Source organism: Anolis carolinensis, chromosome 6, assembly GCF_035594765.1.
Source record: "Anolis carolinensis isolate JA03-04 chromosome 6, rAnoCar3.1.pri, whole genome shotgun sequence".
Classification (NCBI taxonomy): domain Eukaryota; kingdom Metazoa; phylum Chordata; class Lepidosauria; order Squamata; family Dactyloidae; genus Anolis; species Anolis carolinensis.
Genome location: NC_085846.1, coordinates 22071040 through 22093862, shown reverse-complemented (window position 1 = coordinate 22093862; position 22823 = coordinate 22071040). Strand labels below are relative to the sequence as shown.

General features: G+C 43.7%; 1 long non-coding RNA gene across 1 annotated transcript; it reads left to right on the top strand.

The window, feature by feature from the left end:
• The first annotated feature begins 62 nt into the window (after nt 1-62).
• Nucleotides 63-22299, top strand: LOC134292486 (uncharacterized). Its single transcript, XR_009999732.1, has 3 exons — nt 63-386; nt 4532-4832; nt 21794-22299. It is a non-coding gene; the product is annotated as an uncharacterized LOC134292486 (long non-coding RNA).
• Nucleotides 22300-22823: the final 524 nt, after the last annotated feature.

Here is a 22823-nt window from a genome sequence, read left to right as displayed (position 1 = left end):
GGTATCCAATGAGTTCACAGGATTCATTCCCATCGGATGGAGTGGGTGATGTTCAAGCATTTGCTTGCCGGGAGGAGGCGGGGACACGGAGCACCGTTGGGAGCAATAGGAGAGGAGATTTAGCAAAGCAGAGACGTGCATTGGACTTCGACTCCCAGAAGCCTCAGCTGCTGTACCCAACGCTGCAGGATTCTGGAAGCTGAAGTCCAAAACGCTTGGATGGCCAGAGTTTGGGAATTCTTTAGAATTAATACTCCCGGTGGTGTAGCTGATTAAACCGCTGAGCTGCTGAACTTGCTGACTGAAAGGTTGATTTCTGGGACCGTTTTGAGCTCCCGCTGTTAGCTTCAGCTTCTGCCAACCTAGCAGTTCAAAAACATGCAAATGTGAGTATAACAATAGGTACTGCTTCGGCAGGAAGGTGATGGCGCTCCATGCAGTCTATGGACAACGCCGGCTCATTGGCTTAGAAATGGAGATGAGCACCAACCCCCAGAGTAGGACACGACTGGACTTGGTGTCAAGGGAAAACCTTTACCTTTACCTAATGCAGTATGGCATCAGTATGGATTAAACCGCTGAGCTGCTGAACTAAACCGGCGGTTCACATCCAGGGAGCAGGGTGAGCTCCCTCTGTTAACCCCAGCTTCTGCCAGCCTAGCAGTTCGAAATCATGCAAGTGTGAATACTAGATCAATAGGTACCGCTCCGGCTGGAAGCGAATGGCTCTCTATGTAGTCATGCCGGCCACATGACCTTGGAGGTTTTCTAAGCTCTTTGGCTTAGAAATGGAGATGAGCACCAACCCCCAGAGTCGGACACAACTAGACTTAACGTCAGGGGAAAAGCTTTACCCTTTACCTATGGCATCACTTTAATCAGCCATGGCTCAATGCTATGGGGTCCTGGGTTTTGTAGTTGGGTGAAACATCAGGACTATTTCAGCAGAGAAGGCTAAAGATCTTGTGAAACTATAACTCCCAAGATTCCATAACATTGAGCCATGACAGTTAATGTGATGTCTTACATCTCACCATGTTAAAACAGTGAATGGGGTTCTTAATGAGACATGCCGCATGATCTCATTGAAGGGGCAAAGATGTAAAAGATGTAAAAATACTCCTCTTAATCCAAAGTCAAAAGCAGGAGGCCCCTTTTCTGTGGAGAGGGCGAGGAAAGACACCACAAAAGTTGGATCTTCAAACTGCAAAAAAACTATTTATTACAAGCTTAGCAATAACGACAAAAACATGCATGCATCAATGCAATAAAAGGATTTGTCGCATTTTCAAAATAGTTGCAAGGGTTTTATCACTTCTACAGAAAATAGCAAGCATATCCATATTGGCTTACAAAGATCATTTACCCCATTCGTCTAATGTTGGCTACATCACAAACATCTTAACCATCATGCAATTCCATTGGTTTTCTATGCTGTAACAACATGTGACTCTTTAGACAATGGTGCTTTTCATGTTATTGACCCTGATCTCAGCACCAGCTTATCTTCCACTTGTTGCAAGTATAGGTTCGAATCCGTATGGGAATCCTAGGGAGTAGTGGTTAACCGGTTCTGACTTGATGTACTGTTATTATTGAAAGTAACTTCTTTTCTCTGGAACAACTCTTTTTCCAAACATCAGCATCTTCTCTCAAGTGTAGGCCTTTCTCAAACATCGGCTTTTGCAACTTAGGTCAATCAAAACATATGGGACTTATAGTCATTAGAAGTATCTTTGGAAATTCTCTTTTTAAACCCACGTCCCCCTCATCATGATGTCTACGCCCCACACCACTGGAGAAATTATACTGTTTAGCTGGTATTGCACCACCTGACATCTACTGGGAAGTAGCAGCCTATTAATGATAGGACCAAGACATTGACATCTCTGGCCCATCCCCTGTTCGGATATCAGCCAGCACACCAACGTCTTAAATCAAGAAATAATTTCTAAGATCTACAGAGATACTTGCAGGAACACTTCAGCAAGCGAGACTCCAAAAGTGGCAGGCTAAAATCCAGAACCTTAATCAGTGGCTGACACCAGATAAGACTTGGAAGGCACTGAACAGACTGCACTCTGGCACCACGAAATGCAGAGCCAACCTTAAGAAATGGGACCACAGAAATAAATTGGTAATCACTTTGTTAGATCAGCCATATACAAAGTCTGGGAAAAATACAAAAAGAAATTCTATGATAAAACATCACTGTGTCTATCATGCCTAGAAGCTTCTCAAAGGAGAGTAATGGGGTGGGGCAGATGGCCTAAGTATAAAGACTTACTGAAAAAACTAGAAAGAGAATGGGCAATGAAAACACAACAGGAAATGAACTTGTTCAATAAAAACATCTCCTGATTCCAATATTGGCAAATAAAAGAAAATTTTACAAAGGATAAAGAATTTGGCTTCAGGGAACAAATCTATTTGTGATAAAATAATGCAGATGGATAAAAAATAATAATCAAAATATATAAGAAATTATTAGAGTGGAGCATGGAGATGGAATGAAGGAAAGAATACACGAGAAGATGGACAGAAAATATAGGAAGATCTATGGGAAAGGAAACATGAGAAGAAATCTGGAATAAAAAATTAAAATATACATATGCGATGGATCTAAAAGAGAACAGGGTAAAGATGTTGTATACCACAGAAACTAGGTAAATGTTATAAAAATGTAAATTGTTGGAAACTGTTGTAAATGTGGAGAGAAAGAAGGAACCTTCCACCGCATGTGGTGGTCATGTAAAAAAGCAAAAACAGAATATGCTACAAATGAAAATACCATTGAGACCAGAAACGTTTTTGCTAGGGATGTTTGAACAACAATTAGATAAAAATAAAGACAAACTCCTATTCTTGTTAATTACAACAGTTTGTTATGCAAGGTTACGGAAAAAGAAGGACATTCTGGAAGAAGAGTGGTTGATAAAAATCTTAGAATAAGAAATATGGATAGACTGACTTATCTAATCCAAAAACAAGGGGAACCCAATGAATGAGACGGGTTGGAAACAAATAATAGAATATCTAAAACAAGAAAACAGGAAAATAATGACGTAAAGAGGAAAAGAGTACATATCTGAACAGAGAGGCAAAGAAGTTGAAGAGAAAGAAAGAAGAAAATAAGAGGAAGAAGGAAAAAGGAAAACCTCACAGAAGATGACTGGAAGCAGAAACTATACCTTTTTTTGGTTGGTTTTTCTTCTTATACAGTATATTGTGAGGACTTTATATATATATGGAAAATATTTAATAAAGATGATTTAAAAAAGAAATGGGGCCACAAAGTGGCGTCCATGACATGTGAATGTGGAGAAGAGCAAACCATAGACCACCTAGTACAATGCAGTGTGAGTCCAGATTCAGTGTACATAAGTGCTGCTGGACTTCCAGCTGGAAGATAAAAAAGTTTCCGTAATAACTTGTTTTGCAATATTTCCAAGGTTTTACAAATGTTGGAGTCTGAGCCCAAGATTTCTGCACCATTTGTGACAGCATTTGGTTACTGAATTTTTTTAGAGTAGGGTCTATCAGCTGGCTGTCCTGAGCATAGAATTTATTCAGGACTCCTATTGTTTTCACGGCTTTCAAGTTCACTGTTTCCCTGTGATGTTTCCGGGAAAGGGATTCACTGAAAACCTCCCCAAGTATTTAAATAAGTGGGTTTGTTCTATGGCATGTTGGTATAAAGTCCATTTGTATCCGGGACAGTGTCTTCCGAAAACATTATCTATGCAATTTCCCCTAAAAACAATGAAAGTATTTTAAGTAGCTAGCAAAGTATCAGAAAAAATTCACAGGAATTGAAAATGCAAAATTTCTGTACTTGAACCTGACAAATACTAGTTTTTGCTAATGAAAGCACCTTGCACTTGACAAAGTTAAGTAATCAAAAACAACAACTTTCACATGGTCAGTAGTAACATTCAATGCACAATTTATTTATTTATTTACTCTATTTATATCCTGCCTTTCTCTACCCCAAAGGGGACTCGAGGTAGCTTTACATATGGCAACTATTTGATGCCTTTAGACAACAGACAATGAAATAAAGTTAAATTAAAATTTAAAAAATAGAGTTAAAAAGCACATTAAAACATATAAACATTATAATTACTGTTAAAATCATGCCATCCATAATCCTAATCCGGGGCCACTCCAAGAATCATTGCACACATTTCGTAATTATTGTACTGTAGTTAATCTTCAAAGGCTTGACCCCAGAGCCAGGTTTTCACTTTCCTTCTGAAGGCCAGGAGCAAGGGAGCTGCTCTAATATCACTGGGGAGGGAGTTCCACAGTTGAAGGGCCACCACTGAGAAGGCCCTTTCATCTGAGTCATCTATATCGAATTCAGGGTAACTTAAGCGTCCAACTTCACTAAGTGTATTTAGTGAGAAAATGCAAAAATATCCTGTCATTTGATATTAATTTTCTTGTGGCTGATAATATTTTGAAATAAATTAATATAAAATTATTGGCTGACCCATGAAAGTAATAACTGTGCTTTGGATTGTTTCAGATTGTTTGCTACATTCACCTGCAGAACAAAAAGAGAATCTTAATATGTCCAAGAGTAGTCGAAGAGCCTGGCAATTGCTGAGACGTCTGGATAATGATCCTGTGATTGACTGCGGACATGCAAAACCTAACACCTGACAAGATAGCACTATAGCTAAATCAGACAACCGACTGCAGCAGAGTAAAGGTGAAAATCAAAAGGGCACCAGAACTTGAAACCCACCAATTGTCACCTCCCCTAAACCTGAAAGAACTCAGAGAAGCGGTGAAGCGATGCAAAACTGATAAAGCATCCAGCCTGGGTGAGCTTGGAAAAGCGAGGAGGCGGGAAAGTGCCTAAAGCAATGCCCATCAGCAAGGGGAGGGTAGCGCCGAGCAGGACTGTTGGGCATTATCCAGGTTGGGCCAGCAGCAGCGATGGGCAGGTGGATGTTCAGTAGGAAGCGCCCCTCCGGGTCCCAGATGTAGATGGGGGCCTGGTGAGGAGGGGCCTGTGGGGCGGGAGGGAGCAGGTCCAGGATGGGCAGCTTCCCCTGAGCCTACCTCCTCGCCAGGAGACACCGGGACGCTCCCTGCCGGTCCGGCTGCACTCACCCCTGGGCCTGGCCCCGCCTGAGAGCGCCACCGAGACAGGCAGGCCCGGCAGCGCCCCCTCAGGCTTGCTCCGCCGCATCAGGGGACAGAGCAGGCCCTGCTTGTGTGGGCGAGGGGGCAGCTGCTTCCCCGCCTGGGGTCTGGGCCCGGCCTCACTGAGGGCGGGGAACAGTCGGGCCTGGACCAGGCATGGTTGGGGCCTGGGCGGCCTCCTCTTTCCAGGCCCAATTATGGCCCTTCTCTTGTTTGCCTCTTGCCCCATCTGTTGTTGAGGGCCCACAGGGGGCGCCTCCAAGGCAGGGCTTCTTGGCCACTTCTTGAATTGATTGACCTCACCTGAGTGCACCTCCATGACAGGCAAGTTGAGCAGGCCTGGCAGTGCCCCTTCTGGCTCCCTCTTCAGCATGAGGGGCTGGAGCAGGCCCTGCTTGTGTGGGCGAGGGGTGGTTGCTTCCCCGCCTGGGGCCCGGCCCTGGCCTCACCTGGGTGGGCCCCGAGCAGGGGGGGAGAGCTAGGCAGCGATGGGCAGGTGGATGTTTGGCAGGAAGCGCCCCTCCGAGTCCCAGATGTAGACGGGGGCCTAGTGAGGAGGGGCCTCCGGAGTGGGAGAAGGCAGGTCCAGGATGGACAGCGACCCCTCCGCCTCCCTCCTCGCCAGGAGACACTGGGACACTCCCTGCCGGCTGCACTCTCCCTGCTTGCTCTGCCGCATCAGGGGCTGGAGCGGGCCCTGCTTGTATGGGCAAGGGGTGGTTGCTTCCCCGCCTGGGTGGGCCCCAAGGGCAGGGAAGTGTCAGGCACAGACCAGGCCGGTTGCTGCCTGGGCCTGGGTGGTCTCTGCTTTCCGTACCCCAATGATGGCCCTTTTCTGCTCAGCCTCTTGCTCCCATCTGTTGTTGAGGACACAGAGGGCAGGGCCCCTTGAATTCTGCATCAATAAAAGACAAAAAGGACAGCAGGGTAAGAGGGGGTCGGGAGGGAGGATGAACAAGGCTCAATGGGTAGGGGGAGGGAGGGGGGCCTGGCTGTGATGCGGGGTTGGGGGGTGACGGGGGGGGGTGTCTTTGGAGACCCTCTGAGGCTGAGAGTGTGCATTGTCCATTGCCATCCTGCGCCTCCCAGGACTGAAAGGGGTGGGTTCAGTCAGACCCACCTCTTCAGACTTCTAAGCCACACTTAGTCGTTATATTGTGGTAGTCCTTAGAGAGTGTAACAGAAAACCTTAGTTTAATGGGGATTTCTGTCTATGTTGTTTAATGCGATTTATATCACAAAGGTATGCAGGAGTTAGCTACTTCTGATTGGTTATTTTGTCACTGTGGTAACATGGCTACTGCTGTAGAAATGTATCTATTCTGAGAGGCTAGGAGAAAGCGGTGGATGTCTGGCAGGAAGCGCCTCTTGGGGTCCCAGATGTCGAAGGGGGCGGCATGGTGAGGTGGGGCCTCCGGGGCAGGCAGGGGCAGGTCCAAGGTGGCAGCGCCCCCTCCGCCTCCCTCCTCGGCAGGAGACCCTGAAATGCTCCCTGCCTCATCCCCTGAGGCCCGGGCCTGGCTCTACCTGGGTGCGCCTCTGGGACAGGCAGGCCCAGCAACACCTCCTCTGGCTCGCTCCTCCGCATGAGGGGCTGCTTCTCCACCTGGGGTCCGGACCTGGCCTTACCAAGGGCGGGGAAGAGCCTGGCCTGGACCAGGCGAGGTGGGACGAGGGCCTGGGTGGCCCCCTCTTTCCGGGCCTTGATTATGGCCTTTTTCTTCTCGGCCTCCTTGCCCACCTGCTGTTTAGGGCCCACAAGGGCCGCCATGATGGCAGGGCCCCTTGATGCCTTGAATTCATTGTCTGCATTAAAGGAGAGCTGGGTAAGGGTGGGCAGGAGGGAGGACGAGCGGGGCTCATTGGGGCACAGGGGGAGGGAGGGGGCCCTGGCTGTGAGGGGGGAATTGTGATGGAGTGGGGGGGGGTTGTGATGGGACGGGGGGGGCTTTGGGGACCCCCTGAGGCTGAGAGGGGGTGCCCTGCGCAAGGCCATCCTGCCCCTCCCAGGGCTGAAGGGGAGGGGGTTGAGACCCTCCTCTTCAGATGTGTATGCCACACTCGGTCAGTAAGCAGGGTGGGGCAGGGGCCTGGGCGGCCTCAGCCTTCCTCGCCCCAATTATGGCCCTTTTCTTCTTGGACTCTTGCAACCATTTTTCGTTGAGGGCCAACAGGGGGTGCCTTGATGGCAGGGCTCCTTGGCCACTTCTTGAATTACTTTCTTGCATCTTGACAATGAGAAAAAGGAGAGCAGAGTAAGGGGGAAAGAAGGGAGGACAAGCAGGACTCATTGGGGGGCATGGGGAGGGAGGGGGGCCTGGCTGTGAGGGGTGAATAGTGACGGTGGGGGGGAGCTTTGGGGACCCTCTGAGGCTGAGAGGGTGTGCCCTGTTCAAGGCCATCCTTCGCCTCCCAGGGCTGAGGGGGGGGGGGGGTTCAGACCCTCCTCTTCAGACTTCTAAGCCACATTCAATAATAATAATATTTTTATATCCCGCCACCATCTCCCTGAAGGGTCTCGGGGCAGCATATATATGGTACAGAAGGTTCAACATACATGCATATACAAAAGCAACAATCCATTCAAACAAAACCACCAATGAAATAAAATGAGAACATCATAAAATAAGCCATATAAAACACAATTGCACATAAAAGAAAAAGAGCAGCATTGAGGCTCCATCAGACCGTGTTCAACAAGAACCAATGACCATAATTATAACAAGGGGCATGATCAGGATATAAATGGGTTGGGCATGGGTTAGCAAAACAACGAACGATAGGGCTGGGGAAATGGATAACGTACAGAGAACAGAGTACTATCTGGCAACCTAAGGACTGGCCATTTATATCTAGGGGCTAATGGTTCTCAAATGCTTGCTGGAACACCAAGGATTTCAAATCCCTCCAAAAGGAGGATCATGTGGGGAAGGGCTGGTTCATCATTGAAGCCATTGGGGCGCAGCCCTTGGAGGCCACTCTCTAGGCGGCGGCGGCGACCATCGGGTCACTCACTGCGGAAGTCCTCGCTCTTCTCACGAGATTTCTGCGAGATCTTGCGAAATCTCGCGAGAAAGCAAGGCCTTCCTGAAGGCCTTAGTAGTTCCGTGGCTCGAGAGAGTGCCGCCGCCGCCTATAAGTTGGGGGGGGGGGGCGTAATTTGGGGGGGGGGGGCGGCCCTAGGTTTGCTTACATAGTGAAAAACCCTAGGACTGCTCCTGATGTGGGGACTTGCCTAATCTTGGGGAGGGTGCTCCAAGACAAGGGGCCACCACTGAGAAGGCTCACTCAGTCACTATAAAGTGGTAGTCCTTAGAGAGCTTTGCCATGGCCTTCCTCTGAGGCTGAGAGTATGGCTCATCCTCTAACCACCTTATCACATTGATAAATTTCCCCTTCATAGGACACTTCAGCCACTTTTCAAGTATGGAGAAGCACTGAGCTCATCACATGAGTTAAACTACTTCTGCTAGTCATGCATAGCCCCCCATGGTTGAAAATAGGCAGAATAACAATTGTAAATCTTTATTTGTACCCTGCCACCATCTCCCCGAAGGGCGGCTCACAAAAAAAACTCCAAGTGCCATATACAAACAACAATACACAAGTATAAAAATGACATAAATATAATCATCAGCACATGTAAAATCCGACTAATAAAATTGTAAAATGTTATTCCTAAAACAGTAGAACCTGTGAATAAGTGAGATAACAATCAAAAGGCGGAGCAATACAATCGGTGGTTCATCAAGCTGATCATAGATAGGTCTGTTTGAAGAGCCATGTTTTGAGACTCACCCGAAAGGCTTGGCGAGTGGGGGCTATTCTAAAATTTCTTTAGGGAGGGTATTCCAGAGCCAGGGAGCCACACCGAGAAGGTCCTCTCTCTTGTCCACATCAACCATACTGGACTTGGTGGGACCAAGAGAGAAGGGCCTTCCCAGCAGATGTCAGTGCCCACGCATAGAAGGAGATGTGGTCATGAAGATAGGTTGGACCCAAAGCATATAGGGCTTTATAGGTAATCACCTGCACTTTAATTCAGCACAGAAGCGTGCTGAAAGGAGGAAACTCTGGCAATTCACCTTAGAAATTTCCCTTTAGAAGGACACTCAAGCCTCTTTTTTAGCATGGAGAAGCACTGAGCTCATCAAATGTTCCAGGGTTGAAAAGAAGCTGAAATGTCCTGAAAGGAGGGAACTCTGAACAGGGGCCAGCAATCGTGTTTTGAGCTTCTACCTCTGACCACATTTACTCCCATCTTTACAACTGAAAAACAGGTGAGATGGGAACCATCAGAGTTTCCACATCCTGTTTCAATAATAATAATAATAATAATAATAATAATAATAATAATAATAATAATAATAATAATAATGTCAAAAGTCAGAAACTCCTCAAAGCACAGCAGACAAAAAATCAGTACAAGAAAACCGCACTACAAACTAGAGCTGACAGCTGACACAACAAAACATTGCATGGAAAGTTCCTTGACAAAATTGAAGGAAAAGCTGATAAGGAGAAGACCTGGCTATGGTTCACGAATGGGACACTGAAGAAGGAGACAGAAGGCATGATCTTTGCAGCCCAGGAGCAAGCCATCAGAACAAAGGCAATTAAGGCCAAGATCGAAAAATCAGCTGATTACCCAAAATGCAGACTGTGCAAGGAAGCTGACGAAACCATTGATCATACCCTCAGCTGCTGTAAGAAAATTGCACAGACAGACTACAAACAGAGGCACAACTATGTGGCCCAAATGATTCATTGGAACTTATGCCTCAAGTACCACCTCCCAGCAGTAAAGAACTGGTGGGATCACAAACCTGCAAAAGTATTGGAAAATGAACATGCAAAGATACTGTGGGACTTCCGAATCCAGACTGACAAAGTTTTGGAACACAACACACCAGACATCGCAGTTGTGGAAAAGAAAAAGGTTTGGATTATTGATGTCGCCATACCAAGTGAAAGTCGAATTGATGAAAAATAACAGGATAAACTCAGCCGCTACCAGGACCTCAAGATCGAACTTCAAAGACTCTGGCAGAAACCAGTACAGGTGGTCCCGGTGGTAATTGGCACACTGGGTACCATGCCAAAAGATCTCAGCCGGCATTTGGAAACAACAGACATTGACAAAGTTACGATCTGCCAACTGCAAAAGGCCACCCTACTGGGATCTGCGCGCATCATCTGAAAATACATCACACAGTCCTAAACACTTAGGAAGTGTTCGACTTGTGCTTTTGTAATATGAAATCCAGCATATCTATCTTGTTTGCTGTGTCATACTATGTTGTTGTGTCAATAATAATAATAATAATAATAATAATAATATCTACCAGTAGTCAAGAACTAGTGGGATCACAAACCTGCAAAGGTAATGGAAAACGCAAAAATACTGTGGGACTTTTGAATCCAGACTGACAAAGTTTCGGAACACAGTACACCAGACCTCATGGTTGTGGGGGGAAAAAAACAAGAAGAAAAATTCAACCTTTATCAAGACCTCAACATCGACCTGCAAAGACTCGGGCATAAACCAGTACAGGTGATCCCAGTGGGAATAGGTGCACTGGGTGCCATGCCAAAAGATCTCAGCCGGCATTTGAAAACAATCAACATTGACAAAATTATGATCTGTCAACTGCAAAAGGCTACCTTACTGGGATCTGTACGCATCATTCGAAAATACATCACACAGTTCTAAACACTTGGAAAGTATTCGACTTGTGATTTTGTGATAAGAAATCCAGCATATATATCTCGTTTACTGTGTCATACTCTGTCTTTGTGTCAATAATAATAATAATAACAACAACTTTATTTTTTATATCCCGCCACCATGGGGGCGGCTTACAAGTGGGACCAACCCCGGCAACAACAGAGTTTACCAACTAAAAACACATTTAAAACTATAATAAACATATAAGAATCTAAACAGTTAAAAACAACGGAGTATAAAATAACATTAAAATGAATCAAAGCAAATCTCAATAACCACAACCAGGACTAAAGAAGGAAAGGTCAGGAATAAGAGAGGGCTGGGCGTGGGCTTGTGCAAAAAGCAGATTATAGGTCCAGGGCTGGGGGGTAAATTGAGCCCAAATCTAATGGTCAATTTGGGCTGGGCATTCATGGGCAGGGCCTAACTCTTATCAAATACACACTGGAACTGTTGGAGGAAGCAACTTTCCAAGCCTCTTATGTGAGGTTTATCTGTTTTGTAATAATGTTTTATTGGTATGTTGTTTTATAACCTGAAGTTTATGTATGTTTAGTTTGCAAATACCTTATCTCTATATACCTAAAGCAGTAGGAGGGCCTGAAGGTCACATGACCACTCAATGGCAGTTTAGAATGTTCAGTTTCAAACAGAATGACAGTTGGAGAAGTCAGTTAAAAATGTCAGTTGGTTGATGCTTGAGTGTAGAATTTAAGAGTGCAGAGGCAGTGTTGGGAAGTTATAAAACTATTAAGGCTTGTGTTTTCTTAGGAAATAAACTCTCATTACTAAAAGTAACTATATACAACATTATAGTTCATGAAGAAACTATCAAAGTTTATAAGCCAAATGACACAAACTAAACATTTTTGAAGCTTTTAACCCTTGACAAAAGACATGTGCCTGCATCTTTGGATACGCAAAGTTATCAGTAAACAATCTTATTATTCTTTAAGTCTGCTTGCATCCTTCTCAGGTGTGATCATCTAATTGAATGAAAATATCTACCTGCCCAGCAATCATCCTTTACCTCACAAACTCTGCTACCCTCATTGGTCTTGTGATCCCAACAGGTTGTGATCCATCCTACTGAAGAGACAAAGATCCAAAATATTCATTTAATTCAAATTCACAAAGCAGGAGCCACATTCTAGTGGAGAGGGCGAGGAAGGACACTACAAAAATTGGATCTTCAAACTGCAAAAAGCTGTTTCTTGCGTGGCCAAAGCAAGACAGCAAAATGCATATATATTGCAATCAAAAGGGCTTTGTCGCCAGCCAAGTTGGTTGCAATGGCTTTTTATCACTGTTACAGAAAGTTACAAGCATGTCCTCATTGGTGTTCAAATATCAATCCTTCCATTGGTCTGAAATTAAGTCACAAGCATCTTAACTTATATGCATCTCCATTGGCTTTTTATCTTTTAACAAACAAAAAGCAACAAGTGATCCCTTAAACCAGGGGTCCTCAAACTCATTTAAAGCCAAGGGCCACTTCATGGTTTCTCAAGCTGTTTGGGAAGAGGGCAGATAATAGTTTGAAAAAGACATGATACTGCCGTTTCCCTGGTTCTTCCTGAGAAAGGTAGCATTCAAAAAGGCTCAAGTTTTCAAATAGTTTTTTTCTCTCCCTATTGTAGGTGGTATGGAATACATGATCCTGGCCAAAGAAGTCGCCTCTTAAGTATTTCCAGGTATCAAAATGTGCACATTCACAGCACATAGTTTATGGTGATGTCAGCCACCACTCACATCCTTGAAATGAGAAGTGCTAACCTCTCCTGTTGCTCAAAACAAGCCTCTTTCCTAATGTTTATACATTTGTTATTTGTTTAAAGCATATTTAGGTCCTAGCTTTGGGATATGAGGTACTAGAATATATATCACTAGCTGTGCCCGGCCACGCGTTGCTGTGGCATTGTCTGGTGGTGGTGGTGAGAACTTGTTGAGGTAGTGGTGGTACTGAATGTCTGTTGTATGGTTGTCTTTATGTTTTGTATGTACACTGAAGTGGATTATATGGCAGTGTGGAGTCAAGATAATCCAGTTCAAAGCAGATAATATAAGATATATATGGGTTATATAGCTGTGTGGAAGGGCCTTGAGTCTACATTGCCATATAATCCAGTTAAAATGTGATAATCTGTGGAAGAGGCCTAAGTGAGGCCTAACTGGGCTGAGTAGGTGCTAGGAGACCAAGTGGGCGGAGCTTAGCCTTCAAACTGGCAGCAATTGGATAAAAACTATTATTCCTCTCCCTGTAATTAGGACTTTATTTTTCTTTTCTTTTTGTTGTATCAACCTAGAGCCGTGAATGATGGGTTGTGTTGTCAAATTTCGAGGTTGGGGGGCCTGTAGTTTTGTTGTTTTGTCCGCTGCCCTGATGCCATTACTCTTTCTATATATATAAAAGAGTGATGGCATCACGGCAATTCACAAAACAACAAAAGTACAGGCCCCCCAACCTCAAAATTTGACAACACAACCCATCATCCATGCCTCAAGGTTGATACAACAAAAAGAAAAGAAAAATAAAGTCCTAATTAGAGGGAGAGCAATAATTTTTTTTATCCAATTGCTGCCAGTTTAGAGGGCTAATCTCTGCCCACTTGGTCGCCTAGCAACCAGCCTGTCAGCAAAGGGACAGCCAGGGTTCAGTTAGGGGACAGGCAGATTTAGGCCTCACTTAGACTTCTTCCACAGATTATCTAATTTGCACTGGATTATATGGCAGTGTAGACTCAAGGCCCTTCAACACAGCTATATAACCCATTTATAATCTTATATTGTCTGCTTTGCACTGGATTATCTTGACTCCACACTGCCATGTAATCCACTTCAGTGTGCATTTTATACAGCTGTGAAGAAGGAGCCTCATATAATCCACTTTTAAACAGATAATATAAGATTATCAATATACAGTAGACTCTCACTTATCCAACATAAACAGGCCGGCAGGATAAGTGAATATGTTGGATAAAAAGAAGGGATTCAGGAAAAGCCGATTAAACAAATTAAGCACCAAAACATCATATTATACAACAAATTTGACAGAAAAAGTAGTTCCATGCGCAGTAATGCTATGTAGTAATTACAGTAGAGTCTCACTTATCTAACACTCGCTTATCCAACGATCTGGATTATCCAACGCATTTTTGTAGTCAATGCTTTCAATATATCGTGATATTTTGGTGCTAAATTCATAAATACAGTAATTACTATATAGCATTACTGTGTACTGAACTACTTTTTCTGACAAATTTGTTGTCTAACATGATGTTTTGGTGCTTAATTTGTAAAATCATAACTTAATTTGATGTTTAATAGGGTTATCCTTAATTCCTCATTATCCAACATATTCGCTTATCCAACGTTCTGCCGGCCCGTTTATGTTGGATAAGTGAGACTCTACTGTACTGTATTTACAAATTTACCACTAAAATATCACAATGAATTTAAAACACTGACTACAAAAACATTGATTATGAAAAGGCAGACTGCGTTGGATAATCCAGAACATTGTATAAGCGAATCTTGGATAAGTGAGATTCTACTTTAATATGAAATAATTACTGGGATAGAATAATGCAGAACCATATAATCTCTAAAACCAGGACAGTAAATAAACAGGGGAATTCCACACAGGAAACAATCAGGGCCAGCTAACACCTCCCAACAAAGTATTCCCATCATCAAAGTCTGGCAAATCCTCTGTTTTCTCAGGGCCACAGACAGTAGAAGCACATAAAATATCGCACTCTGAAAACAAGGGAATTCCACACAGGAAACAATCAGGGCCAGCTAACACCTCCCAACAAAAAATTCACTCAGGGAGGAAACAGCCAGGCTTTAAAGCTGCAAGGCCATTACATCCTAATCATTTTGCCTAATTGCAGCATTCATACTTGCCTCCAACAGACAAAAAAAACCAATCAGAAATATTGTATATTCACAACCTTTAGGAAACAATATCCCCTGATGGCGCAGCGTGTTAAAGTGCTGAGCTGCTGAACTTCTGGACCAAAAGGCCGCAGGCTTGAATTGGGGGAGCGGAGAGAGCCCCCACTGTTAGCCCCAGCTTCTGCCAACCCAGAAGTTCAAAAACATGCAAATGTGAGTGCATCAATAGGTACTGCTCCGGCGGGAGGGTAACGCCCCTCCATGCAGTCATCCCACATGACCTTGGAGGAGTCTATGGACAACGCCGGCTCTTCGGCTTAGAAACGGAGATGAGCACCAACCCCCAGAGTAAGACATGACTGGGCTTAATGTCAGGGAAACCTTTACCCTTTACCTTAACTACCACAAATTCCTCAATACTTTATCTCCCATACCACCAGACTTCGCCACAGCAACGCGTGGCCAGGCACAGCTAGTTATATATATAGATTCGGAGTTTTGTATTTTGATGCCGTCTGTACACAGATGACGTCCAACTCTATCACTTCTTTCCACCTGCAGCTAAAGCAAACAAATTGAAGCTGAATCCAGACAAGATGGAGGTACTACTGGCCAGTTGTAAGGCCAAACAGAGTATAGGGTTACAGCCTGTGTTGGACGGGGTTACACTCCTCCTGAAGATGTAGGTTTGCAGCTTGGGAGTCCTCCTGGATTCATCACTGAGCCTGGAACACCAGGTTTTGGCAGTGACCAGGGGAGCTTTTGCACAGTTTTTGCACCAGTTGCGCCCGTACCTTGAAGTCAGATGTGGCCACGGTGGTCCATGCTCTCTTGTTACATCTTGTATAGACTTTGTGACCAAAATATGCATATATGATATGTGGTATGAATGGAAGAATGAGTGAGTTAGTAAATTTGAAGACACCACTCTGTAGACTAAGACCTGCAAACCATTAACTACCTGCTCAGGAATTGTAATTAAAACCTGCTAATGAGACCTGAAATAGTTGACCTGCCTGGCAAACTGTGATAAGAACTGTGACTGATAAGAGAAATGTTTACATCTGTTAACATCTGTCAACATTTGCTGACTTGAACTTTTGGGGCAGAGCTGCTTGTGTTTGCTAACACCAATCAAGAGGAATCAACATCTGGTCCAGGAAACTGAGGATATTCCATGATAGAAGACGTCTATGATTCATTTACAACTTTGGGACAACATCACCAGCAAAATATTGCTATATAAGTGACCTTATGACAGTCCAGAAAGTGTGACAGACAGCGACGCTGTTCACCCGCCATGCTCAGTGGAGATGATGTACTTGGGAGTGGCAGATCTGCTATGGGAAAGCAGGATTCTGTTCACTTTTTGGGGCCTCTTTTTCTCATGGGAAGAGAAAAGAGTGCGTTTTGAAGTCATGGTCTTTTTGAAGTTTTGGCGTTTTGGAACTATGTCTTGGCAGGCAGCAGTGGAAGCTGGGTCTGGCCTAAGCAGGTGCTTCTCCAAGGAGGGAGAAAGAATATGGTAATATTTGTGTGCATGAAGATGGATGCATGTTGTGTGTGAATGATGAATGAAAATGAACCCCCCCCCCCTTGTTTGTTTCTTAGCCAATGTAACTGTAGGTTGTTTGTGAATCCAATGTAGTTGCATAGAATCTGTATGTTTGTGTGTCTAAATGTTGTTCTTTGTTGTTCTGTAAAAGTTCTGCTATACCTCTCAGACTGAAACTGCAATAAAAAGAACCTATGCTTTAAAGTTATTGAAAAATTATTCATAACATTTTTGGTATCAGAAGTGGGATATTCTGTTCAGTTTGAGCAGGATGTTTTAACTTTTGTTGTAAAAGTCTTCATGACAACTACTGCAATGCGCTCTACATGGGGCTGCCTTTGAAGATGGCATTGAAGCTTCAATTAGTCCAATGGGCAGCTGCCAGATTTCTAATTGGTGTGGCATACAGGGAGCACACTGCTCCTCTGTTACGTCAGCTCCAGTGGCTGCCAATCTGCTACCAGGCCGAATTCAAAGTGGTGGTTTTGACCTATCAAGCCCTAAACGGTTCTGGTCCAACTTACCTAGCTGAACACATCTCCCCTTATGAGCCTATAAGAGCCTTAAGGGAGGCCCTGCTCTCTGTCCCAACCTCTTCGCAAGCACAACTGGTGGGGACAAGAGACAGGGCCTTCTCAGTGGTGGCCCCTTGGCTGTGGAACTCCCTAGTGACATCAGGCAGGCCCCATCCCTCCTGGTTTTAGAAAAAAACTTAAAACCTGGCTCTTCTCGCAGGCATTTGGTGAATAGGAAACTACGGAATGAGACTATAACAGCTGGAATAATGGACTATGGATTTTGGAAAACGATTTGGTTATGAGATCATGAATCGGCATTTTATTTGGTTTTAATCTTGATTCATAACTTTCTTCAGACTTGGCATTAGGGTTTCTTTGAAGGTCTTATAATACACAGCTGTTAGCCCATCTGGGCCTGGTGCTTTCTGGGAATCTAATTTGCGGATCGCTGTTTTTATTTCTCTGTCTGTGATTTCTTTATTCATGTCTCTTTGCTGATCCTTTGTTGTTTTCGTTATTTTTTGTTGGTCTAGGAATTTTGAGATTTTGTCTTCATTTGTTTCTTCTTGACTGTATAGATTGTTGTAGAATGATCTGAATTGGTTGAGTATGTCTTCTTCTTTAGTGTAGGTTATTCCATCAGCTTTTCTGGAATTGATGAATGCCTTTTCTTTTTTCTTCCTCAGTCTTCTTGTTAGCCACTTGCCTGTTTTATTTGCATTGTTGAAGTGGTATTGTTTGAGGAATTTTAGTTGTTTCGTTCTTTCTTCTTGGTCCCATATTTCTCTTTGTTTTTGGAGGGCTTCTAAATCGTATTTTAGTTCCTTCATGGTGGAATCTCCACGTATCCTGCAGGTCGAATTCCTTTTGGATGTTTGTCAGTGACTGCGGTAGATTTCCCGATTTCCTTTCTTTTTTGCTATTTTTGGTTTCTGTTCTGTTTTGTGTTTTATCCGTCACTGCATTGAAGTTCCCTAGTATCATTAGGTTGTCAAATTCTTGATTTAGCAGATGTTCTCTAAGTTCTCTGGCGAAATGGGATTTTGAATTGTTTGGAGCATAAATACTACAAATCAAGAGTTTAGTGTTTTGAATCTGTAACATTACCCCTACCATCCTACCATCTTTATCTTTGAATGCGAGTTGGGCGTGAATTCCTTCTTTGATGTAGATTTCTACCCCCCTCTTTCTCTCTCTCGCTGATGAGTAATATTCCCTCCCAATTTTAGGTTGTTTTAGATATATCCCATGTTTTTGGGAGATGTGCGATTCTTGAATAGCCACCACATCGTAATTTCCTTTCTTTATTTTGTTAAATACTTTATTTCTTTTATTTGCTGAGTTTAAACTGTTTACATTATTTGAGAAACACTTAAGTACCCTCTCCATGTGCGCTTTTTAGTGGTCGGTGGGGGCTTTCTCTCCTAGGGTGCTCTTGGCTGGGCCTTCTTTGGATGAGAAGAGTTGTTCTAGATCCATTCCTAGTTCCCATGTTGTCTTTTCCAGTGATTCGGATCATAGTCTTTTTTTGGGGGGTGTCTTTATGTCCCGTGTCGTATTCTTTTCCCTTTTCCCTTCCCTGGTTGAGTTTTCTAATAAAGTCATTTGCTTTTTCTTCTGAGTTGATTAGCCATTTTCGTTCTTTGAAGAATACTGTTAATCCTTTAACTTGTTCCCACCTATATTTGATTTGTTGCTTCCTTAACTCATCTGTTAGATTTTTGTATTTTTTCCTTTTTTATAGAACTGTGTTTGGTAGCTCTTTAATATCACTATTTTCTTATCTTTGTAGAAAGTTGATTTTTCATAATTTTTCCTCAATATTTCGTCTCTTATAGACTTCTTCACAAATCTCACAATGGTGTCTCTGGGGGTGCTATGTCTTTTTGCATATCTCGTGTTGATTCTGTAAGTTCTATCGAGTCCGTCTTCCTCCTCTTGTTTCGAACACTCCAGTATTTGGGCAGTTATTTCTGATATAATTTGTTTTATGTTCTCATCTTTTTCTTCTGAGATATTTCAAAATCTAAGATGGAACTCCAATTCCTTTGTCTCAATTCTGTCTTGTCTTTGTTCTAGTTGTTCATTTTTGGATTTTAAACTCTTGACCTTCAAGTCAGTCTTGTCTTGGTTGCTCTTAATTTCATTTCTCAGCTCTAGTTTTTCTTGTCTTAGTTCTTTGATTTCTTGTTTAATGTTGTGTATTCCCCTTTTCATTGTTCCCAGTTCTTGATGCATATCTTTTTTTGAAGTCCAGTAGTTGTTCTTGTGTAATCTTTTGGTACATGCTTTGTGTTTCTTGCATTTTTTGGAGTTCCCTCATAATATCCCTGAGGCTTATTTGGTCTGTAAGAGACGCTCTCCTCGAGATTTTCCCTTCGCTGAAGTCTTTGTCCATTTTTCTACTTAGGTTTCTTAGGATATTATTTAGAATGTCTTTCATGCGTAATCTGTAAGTTCTAAGAAAGTGGTTGGTAGTAAGTAGTTGGTTAAATTATTCTGTAGGTCTGTGTTAATGAGAACGATATTTGGTGTCTGATAGTTTGTTATATGATATTTGGTTTAAGGGGTTGTTGTATTTTTGATATATTTGATAAGATTTAATGGAGTTGGTGATTAAGTATCCTTGATTTTGTTGGTCTTTCTAGTTTGGGGATAGTATGAGTAAATATGTATTTGGGTGTATTTGAATGATGTGTGATGGTTGTGAAGGGTTGTGAACGTGTTTATTTTGTTTGACTATGTGTGTTTTGTCTTGAATTGGTCTTCTGGCTGTCGTGCTGCTTAGGATTCTTTTTATCACTTTTTTGCTTAATATTCTCCCTCTAAACTGGTTGGCTTTCTGGTTTATTTTGTTTAGTTTTCTCCTTTTTAAAAAAAATTGGTGTGTTAGCTGGAGTGTCTTTGAATTGCACTTTCCAGGCTGCCTGAAATCTTTGTTCCGAATCTTCTAGCAGAGTGGGTCTTGTTGCTAGGCACTCAGTTCCTAGGCACTCAGTTTCCAGGCACTTGGTTGCCAGGCACTTGGTTGCAGGCACTCAGTTGCTAAGCATTCAGTTTCTAAGCACTCAGTTGCTAGGCACTCAGTTGCTAGGCAGTCAGAAACGTGCTTTGATATGCAGATATCGCTTCTACTCCCTTTGTTGCAGCAAGTTTTGGCTCAGGAGGTATTTGGTTTTAATCTGTTTAATTGATATGTGTTTTAATTGCTCATGTTTAGATTGTGAGGTGTTAGCTGGCCCTGATTGTTTCATGTCTGGAAATTGAAATCTACAAGTGCGTGGAAAATTCCAACAGAAAGAAGGAAACCATGCAAATGAACAAAATCTCGCAACCAGTATTATTTTTAAAAACTCTAAAATCAGGGCCGTAAATAAAGAACTACACTCAGAAAACAGAGAAATTCCAGACAGAAAACAGAAAAAAATATTGAAGTGCAGACAGAGTGGTGCACATGTGTACTTTCCCGTATCGGTGGTCGGGCGTGTTGGGTGGGGACCAGGACGGGCAAGGAGCGGGGAAGGGCAGTCGCATGTCTGGCAGGAAGCGCCCCTGGGGGTCCCAGATGTAGATGGGGGCCTGGCGAGGAGAGGCCTCCAGGGCAGGAGGGGGCCCTTCTCTTGTTTGCCTCCTCGCCCCATCTCTCGTTCAGGGCCCACAGGGGGCACCTGGATTACAGGGCTCTTTGGCCCCTTGTTGCGTTCATTGTCTATGTCAATAAAGCTGACAAAAAAGGAGAGCAGGGTAAGGGGGAGGGAGGACGAGCTGGGCTCAATGGGGAGCAGGGGGGGCCTGGCTGTGAGGGGAGGATTGTGATGGGTCGGGGTGTGTGATGGTGGGGGGGCTTTGGGGACCCCCTGAAGCTGAGATGGTGTGCCCTGCCCAAGGCCACACTGCCCCTCTCAGGGCTGAAGGGGAGGGGTTGAGACACTCCTCTTTAGACATGTATGCCACACGCCAGTCACTAAACAGTGCTAGTTCTCAGAGAGGTGTGCCATGGTCTTCCTGTGAGGCTGAGAGAGTATAGCTCACCTTCTTACCCAATGACTCTCAACCTGTGCATCCCAAGGTGTTTTGGCCTGCAACTCCCAGAACTCCCAGCCAGATTTACCAGCTGTTAGGATTTCTGGGAGTTGAAGGCTGAAACATCTGGGGACCCACAGGTTGAGAACTACTGCTCTAACCGTCTTATCACTTTGAGCAATTACCCAGTCATAGGACACTACCGCCTCTTTTCCAGCATGGAGGGCACTGAACAAATCACATGAGTTAAACTACTTCTGACTGGCATGCAGGGGCGGCTCAAGCCATACTGCAAATTACGCGGTTGCAGAAGGCGCAATCCTCTAATGGGCACAATTGAGGTGCATCAAGGGTGGCTGCAGCGGAGGGCTGTGGCGGACGATGAAGAGTCAGGCAGACCATGAGACTGCGGAGCAGGCGGATCATTGTCCCCACCATCCTGCCCAGGCAGGGCAGAGGCCAGAGGGGGAGCTCCCCTTGTTTTTCCCTTCATGCAGGTGGAGGGAGGGGAGACGAGGACATGCGCGCCCCACATTGCGAGGAGGAGGCTCCTGTGGGAAGGTGCCCTACCAACAGGTGCAGCCGCCTTCGCTCTGCCTCTCCTCGCAGCCTCGATTCCCTGGCCTTGAGGCCTCCTTCCTGCCCTTCCCTTGAGTTCTCCTCCTCCAGGCCTGGCTGGAGAGGCAGAGGTGGCTGCCCGGGCTTCCTGGGCAGGCCTCCGGGATTACAGTGCGGGCAGACCATTGCCCTCCCGGCTCAAGGCCTCATCGAGTTCTACAACTACAGCGCCGATGAGGAAGAGCTGGGAGGAGGAGGAGAATGTTCCTGTCTTCAATGCTTTTACTATACTTTGTAATTTGTAATTTTTATCCTGTACAAGTGTTTCTAGCCACTCGTATGTATTCCCTGTAGGTCCACTCCATCGTTGATACTGACACATTGAATATATATACTCGAAGAACGTATTACATGGGAAAATTGACTACTCTAGGTTTTCCATACCTGTATAACCACCACCTGAGGAAGACTACACAGTTGAAACCGGTCGTGGATGGTGACTAACCTTGGATTTGTTTAAAACATTGGATTTTAAAAAAAGGATTCACTTACTTGGACATTTAGATTTGGACTCACAATTAGTGATTTATACAGTCCTCCATGTGGAACATGAACTCTGGTGGTCATTGGACTCACACACTCTGAATATAGAGTTTTACTTTCTATGAATGTATGTGTGTTGGTAACACATGGATTATATTTTGGTTTAGAGACGTGTTTTTTGAAGCATTTAGTATATTTTGAATCTTTATCATCCTTGGCTGCACATTGAATGATCTATGACAATAGCATATATAGAAATTACTGTTTTATATAAATGCTGTAAATAAATGCTGTAAATAAATAAATAAATAAATAAATTATAGTTTATATTATTGGATTACATTTCTAGTTATAGTGGCATCTTGTCTATGCATTTCAGGGAATCCTTTCTTTGTATTGTTTAAGGCAGGGGTCCCCAAACTAAGGCCCGGGGGCCGGATGCGGCCCTCCAAGGTCATTTACCTGGCCCCCGCCCTCATTTATAATATAATATTTTTATATCAGTTTTAATAATATAATATATTATATTATATATACATATGATGTTGATAATATTATGTTATACAATGTAATACTAATAATAATACCATATAATAATATTAATTACATGTTATATATTACATATAATATTACAGACTATCTCATTGGCCAGAATCAGGCCCACACTTCCTATTGAAATCCTGATAGGTTTACTATGTTGGTTAAAATTGTTTTCATTTTTAAATATTTTATTGTTCTTTCATTGTTGTTGTTTTGCACTACAAATAAGACATGTGCAGTGTGCATAGGGATTTGTATTTCTTTTTCAAATGATAATTTGGCCCCTCAACAGTCTGAAGGA